The 6,995-nt window shown below is 40.5% G+C and overlaps 1 long non-coding RNA gene across 1 annotated transcript; it reads left to right on the top strand.

Moving 5' to 3' along the window:
- The first annotated feature begins 1,659 nt into the window (after positions 1 to 1,659).
- LOC115433581 (uncharacterized) lies at positions 1,660 to 6,730 on the top strand. The gene is made up of 3 exons (XR_003937385.1): positions 1,660 to 1,717; positions 4,639 to 4,724; positions 5,923 to 6,730. It is a non-coding gene; the product is annotated as an uncharacterized LOC115433581 (long non-coding RNA).
- Positions 6,731 to 6,995: the final 265 nt, after the last annotated feature.

Below are 6,995 nucleotides of genomic sequence, written 5' to 3'. Positions count from 1 at the left end.
CTCCTCCAGGGGGCGCTCTATGGAGAGGGGGAGGCTCCAGTCTGGACCAGTGAGCTCCAGTGTAAAGGCCATGAGTCTGCTGTCCTGGACTGTAGAAGGTCCAGCTCAGCTGGGAAGACCTGCTCACCTGGAAAAGCTGCTGGACTCACCTGTTCAGGTACCAAGGGGGCGTGGCTTTCATATGAAGGACTTTTACATGTCCAATGAGAGAATGAGGGATCGCACAGGTCATTCCTTCCCACAGCCATCAGAATACAGAACAGTTCACAGGAACCCCCCCCCATATCCAACCATGTGCAAACATAATGTAAATATGAATATAATATTTACATTTAAATCTAAATTTATATAAATACTTGTAAAAATAGCACATTTTTCATTGTTCATGCTTCTTACCTTACCTTACCTTTCCTTGCTTGGACTCCTTTCTTTGTCTGTGTAGGTTATCATTTGTCCAGGTCATGGTTTTTCTCAGTTCAGCTGGACTGGTTCAGTTCTTTTGAAAACGTTTCGTCTCTCTTTGTCTCTTGGATGAGAGTCCAAACATTTTCTAAACAGCTGAACCAGTCCTCCTGTCTTTGTGTCTCTGCTCAGATCCAGCTGGTGTCAGGTTGGTGGGACAGCAGAACCGCTGTGCTGGTACTTTGGAGATCCAACACCAGGGACAGTGGAGACCAGTAGGAGATCGTAATAAACTCTGGAACCTGAAGTCTGGATCTGCTGTGTGTCAGTATCTGGACTGTGGATCAGCTGTTTCAGTCAAAAGAACAGATGATTCTACATTCAGACCTGTGTGGTCAGTGTCAGTTCCTTGTGTAAAGCTGACATCTGGACCGAGGGATTGTGTTGGACTAGATGAGCCCAATTACCACTTTTCTGGTGTGGATGTGGTGTGTTCAGGTACAAATGGACACAAACTGTGTCTTAACTGAATTCTCAGTGACCAGATGGACGTTTAAAGTTACATCTAATGAATCTTTTCATTTCATCAGTTGATTATTTTGTCTCAGTTCATTGTTTTTTCTGCAAAATGTGTCAGATATTGACCTTTGACCTTTGTAACATCCAGATCCCAAATGAACGTCTTCATTTGGACCAGATGAGGCTGAAAACACAAACATATTTACATTAGTCTCATTTAGGACAAAAGGACCAAATGTTGACATGTGAGACTCTAAACCCACCACATGTCTGTCATTTTTTACCCATAATGCCTTTGAAGGTCAGCTGTGCTCTAAATGACCCATTCCTCCATGTTTTCATTGGTCAGTGTTCATCCCATCCCAAACTCCTGTGGATCAGATCCATCTGTGTCTCTGAGGAGGATGGATTCTCTGACTGCTTGTTTGTGCTCATGTGTGCTGCTTGGTCCAATCATGTCTCTGTGTGTGGACAGATCTGCTGCCTCAGCCCAACATCTCCCTGTCTGACGGGGTCTTTGGGGTCTACCAGCAGGGGTTCTGGGTGCTCGTCGACTCCGACTTCACCATCACATGCTCTGTCCAACCACAGTACCCAGGAGGCTCCTTCCAGCTGATCTCCGACACCAAGAAGCCGCTGAACCTCACCCTGCCGGCTGTCAATCACTCCGCCCACTTCCTGTTGTCTTCCATGGGCTACGCCCACCGAGGGAACTACACATGTGTTTATCACGTGGACGTTTATAACCACAGCTTCTCGTCGTCTCAGAGCCCCGCCCTCTATCTCACTGTTGGAGGTAACACCAGGACAAACACACACAAAACACCCACAATGCATCAGTAACAGTCACATGACCATGTTCCACAATGTTCCCAGTGAGCAGAGTGAACAGGTGTGAGCAGAACCACGTTGGTAGAACTGAGATGAGGTAAAGCCGGTCCAGTTGAACCTGTCAGAGACTGGGCTGAACCAACAAACACTCCTTTAATCTGAGCTCAGTTCAAAGCACAGTTGAGTTTAAACCCAGGTTTAAACCCAGTCCATCCAGTTGAATGTGAAGCCCAGTTAGTGTCCACAGTTCAAGGTGCATCTGTACATGTGTGTGTGTGGTCCACATGTCCAGGGTCTAGAGGGGGTCCACTGGTATCAGTCAGTCTATGAGCTGCAGCAGATGGAGGTCTGGACCAACACAGTTGGACACATGGTGTCAAATCTGTCCAATAGGACGAGTCCACTTCAACAACATCAACCAACACTTTGAATTCAACTGTCTGCCTCATTTTCAAACTCTTCTTTAAACCCACCTCTGTTCTTTGGCTTTTCACACCGCGTAGGTTGTTGATTTGATGTGCACGGATATTTGATCTGGGGTGGACAGACTATTGATTTAGGATGTTTCACTGTGTTTTCATCTTAGTATTTGATCTTCTTATTGTGTTTCTTTTACTGTACAGCGCCGTGGAAACTTTTGTGTTTATTTAACCCATAAAGACCCAGTGTTACTGTAGTGGCACTTCCAGAATATGGTTTTCTATGTATTTAAGTTTTCTTCAATGATTTTTCACAATTTATTATGACATAATCCTCTGTATTTTGTGTTTTTTCAGTGAACATCAGGTATTTTCCTATATTTAGTTTATTGATCATATAGATGTTCATAAAAGCTCAGATTAAAGTTGAAGGGTTTTATATCAGAAATAGAGAAAACTGAAGAAGAAGTGACTTTTTCTGCAAAATATGAACATAAACCCAGTGTGTCCATCCACTGTCATTGATCCAACTCCATGGGTTTTACTGGTGAATCAATATTGTAGAAGATGACGGTGTTTCCACGGTAACTATGGAACCTCTGAACGTCCAAATGGGTCATATCTGATGATCATGAAAAGATGAAGAACTGTATTTTACACCAATTATTGACATGTATTGATAGGATTAGTGGATCAACAGGAATTAAACAGTTTAGATCAGTAGATGGTTTTGGTCGTCAGTGGACGTTTGGGTCTTTAGGGGTTAAATTTGTGCTTTATCAGTAAAAATGGATTGGATTGAACTTCAGCTCAGAACTCAACTCATAGTTTCAAAAAACCAGTCCGACTCCAACCTGTCAATCAAGGTGGTTTTGACAGAAGTGAGAGAAAATGGAGAAATAAAACAGCAGATTGTAAAAATAAGAGTGTGAGTGGAAAGGACATGAAAGCTGGTAAATGATCAGATGAAAACATGTTGGAACACAGATGTGAAACAGTGAAAGTTGAGTTTCTAATGGATCAGTCTTTTTTTGAGGCTTTTACAGACGTATATTTGCACTGGAGTTCCAGACGGTAAACACTAAACTAACTAAAAAAATATGTCACATACATATTTAGGATCACATATGAAAGTGCTTTGGATCAGATTAGTGCTGTTCAAACTGTCTGTAACAGATCAGATCCAGGTCACATATGGGCAGATAAATCAGATTTGGGCCTCGTTCACCTGCATCTGAACGGAGCCTCAGACACAAATGTGACTTCAGTCTGAACTAAGACTCAGAATCCCACTGAGCTCAGCACAAACATCCTCAGGATGAAAATATGTCCCATTGGTGCAGGTTTTCTGCAGACTGAATACACTGGGCTACAATTATGACCCCGCCCCCCAAAGGGGAGGGAAAGGCTATTGTTTTTGGTCCAGTTTGTTTGTTTGTTTGTTTGTTTACACTTTAGCAGCAAAGCTACTGTTTGAATTCAGTCCTAATTGGGTTTATAGATTACCAGTGACCCAGAATAGATGTGATTACATTTTGGGAAAAGTAGGTCAAAGCTCACATTTTTTAATTAATTTTTTAAAATCTTTTTTTTTCCATTTACTTATAATGGGTGAAATTTTAAATGTCTATAAAAACATAGTTTTGTTTTAATTTACTTCAAACTTGGCTCATATATAGAGGCTTTTGTTCTCCATCACTCTGACATAAATCTAAGGCTTATATATTTTTTCACATTTTGGGTAAATTATTTTCATTTTCCCCCATTTCTCTAACATTGTGGTACTCCACCGTTGTAAAGGATCAGGAAATCAGTAAAAAAAAATTTTTTAAAAAAGCACCTGTCAAAAATTCATCATTTCTAATAAACTTATTGTGAGAAAAGAAATGAAGTTGTTCTAATAAATGAATGTGATTAAAGTTGCTGTGGGTTAAATGTTGAGCTGTGGAGGTGAAGGTTCGAGTCTGTGACCTTGAAATAATATCCAGGAAATAACATCAAAACAGCCAAAGTCCTGAAAACATACTGTGCATTTATTTATTCAACTTCATGAACATTATCACGACACAAGGGTGTAGAATAAGCTCCAATAGGTGCGAAGGGGCGGGGTTTGTTGGGCCTGACACCACTGGGTTAGAAATGATCTGCCTCAGATTAAATGTGTTCAATGTTCCAGATTTGAATCAGATTAATTGTTAAACTAACGACCACAGTGTTGGTTTGCTGCTGTTTTCCAGGTATATGATGGTGTGTTCTAACACATATATGTTGTTTTGTGTCCATTTATCCAATAGATGTGTAAATGTTCCACTGATAGAACCTGTCCAGTCCATGTATTGTCATGTGCAGACAGTGTTTGAAGTCGATCTGACACTAATATTCCTTTGGACTTAAACCCATTCTCTGGTTAATTTTCCATTTTCCCATTTGGAGCCCAGACTTGATGGTTGTTGTTGTTGTGTTTCAGACTTGGTGACAAATCTGATCATCAGGGTGGTGCTGGTCCACTTCATCCTGATCATGGGGACCATCTCCCTCTACTTCTACTGTCGGGTCAGTTCACAGCTTTATTCAAACCAGCAAAGTTTATTTCTACAGCACCTTTCACAGACAAGACAAGTCACAAAGTGCTTCACAAAAGAGAATAAAATACAAATAAGAACACAGATAAAATTACAGTCATAAAAAGGTCTAAATTTACAATAATAAGTTGGTCATACAACAATTCTTTATCTACTGCCGTTGAAATACATGGACAAACAAGTGAGTTTGGAGTTTTGTGTGTTTATTCAACACACTAACACACTTCAATGCTGACATGGGACGCTTCTGCCAAACTGGGTTTACCTCCAATATTTGTCACATATGTTTCTACATGTTTCAGAGGCTCATGGTGTGGAGAAGACAATCACAGAATAACGGCCGATAATGTAATAACAGCCGATAACATTGTAAAAGTCCTGAACTGATAACGTAATAACTTATTACATTATTGGCCAGGTAAAAAAAAAAATCTCTGCAAATGTAATAACTGAGCCAATAATGTAATAATATATGAATATAACTGTATTTAAGTTTCATTTATTAGATAGAACCGTGATAAAATCACAGAGAGAGAGAGAGTGAGAGGGAAAGAGAGAGAGAGGGAGATTTGATCACAGTTCTAATAAATGAAACTTAAATACAGTTATATTCATATATTATTACGTTATTGGCTCAGTTATTACATTAGCAAAGATTTTTTTTTTTTACCTGGCCAGTAATGTAGTAAGTTATTACATTATCGGTTCAGGGCTTTTATAATGTTATCGGCCATGATTACATTATCAGCCATTGTTCCGTTCTTGGCTTCTACATGGTGCTTTTCCACCGTCAAACAACAATGACCTTCATGTGTGTGTTTCATGGTTTTACTGTGGACATTTTTCATCTGGAAAATGTCCACACAGATGAGATCACATGACTCAGGTGATGTGATGGTCTAAAGCTCCAACCTGGAAGGACTGAGGATGGGAACTCCAGTCTGTGGAGTCCAAGTCCTGGATTTAGTAAATCCACCTCCTGTCTGTTCCAGTCCACCAGGAAAAGTCCCAGACAAACACTGAGACTGAACGTCTGTGTGCTTTCAGAGCCGTCCCATGTCAGCATTATTTCACTGATCAGGTGGATTTATTCAGTGACTGAATGGACTTTACATGGACTCACACACACAAGTGACACCAGCACATGATGGATGACATGTTTGTTCTAGGCCAGTAGGGGGCGCTGCAGACTGAAGGCATGCAACACAGGATGAGATGCACCACCACAGCAACCACCACGACCACAGCAACGTCAACGTCTACATCCACGTCCATCCTGCAGAATAGTTGTGTGTGTTGTTTGTGTCCCAGTCCCAGTTCTTTTCCTGGAGTCCTGGTCCGGTCTGAATGTTCAGTGTGTTTGTGTTTCAGTGGTTCTGGTTCTTCTTGGACTTGGACTCAGACCTGTTCAGTCCTGACTCAAAGGACAGCAGAGGAACTGTTCAGCACTTTGATTCACGCTCACACATGAACTCTGCTCTGACAGCAGCTGCAAACACTTGGAAATCCTTCATATGGATGAATTCACCACTTTTCCTGGGCTGTTCCTGTAGTTTGAAACCAGAGTTCTACTAGAGTTTGGAGTTTTTATTCAGTCTGTCACTGTGCTTTTATGTCTTTATGTCATTCTACGTGTTTGTGAGTTTGTCGTGTTTTTCTGTGTCAGTATCATCAGGGCCAGTTCTCGCAATTTTGGCGCCCTAGACGAGATATGACCCCCCCCCCCAGATACACACACACACATGCACGCACACTCACTCACACACACACACACACACACATATATATATATATATATATATATATATATATGTAAATGTACATATATATATGGGGGGAGGGGTCACGAAGAGGAGATGCGTGAAGCAGCCAGCAGTAAACCAGATAGAATCATATATAAACCAGATAGAAACATATATAAAAAAGCTTAGCAGCAGTAAACCAGATAGAAACATTTATAAACCAGACAGAAACATATATAAACCAGCTTAGCAGTAGTAAACCAGATAGAAACATATATAAACCAGATAGAAACATATATAAATCAGATAGAAACATATATAAACCAGATAGAAACATATATAAACCAGCTAGGAGGGAACATTCCCACATCTTTGGCGAACATTCCCTATAAGTTGTGTTCAGGGTTTCAAGAAAACATTGTCATTAAATGTTAAAAGAACATTTTAAGAATGTTTCTCATTTAATATAATGTTCCTATAATGTTAACTGTTAACAGAGG

The sequence above is a fragment of the Sphaeramia orbicularis genome, chromosome 14 (assembly GCF_902148855.1).
Source record: "Sphaeramia orbicularis chromosome 14, fSphaOr1.1, whole genome shotgun sequence".
NCBI classification, from domain to species: domain Eukaryota; kingdom Metazoa; phylum Chordata; class Actinopteri; order Kurtiformes; family Apogonidae; genus Sphaeramia; species Sphaeramia orbicularis.
The sequence above is the reverse complement of the archived record's forward strand: the minus strand, read 5'-3'. Positions and strand labels throughout refer to the sequence as shown.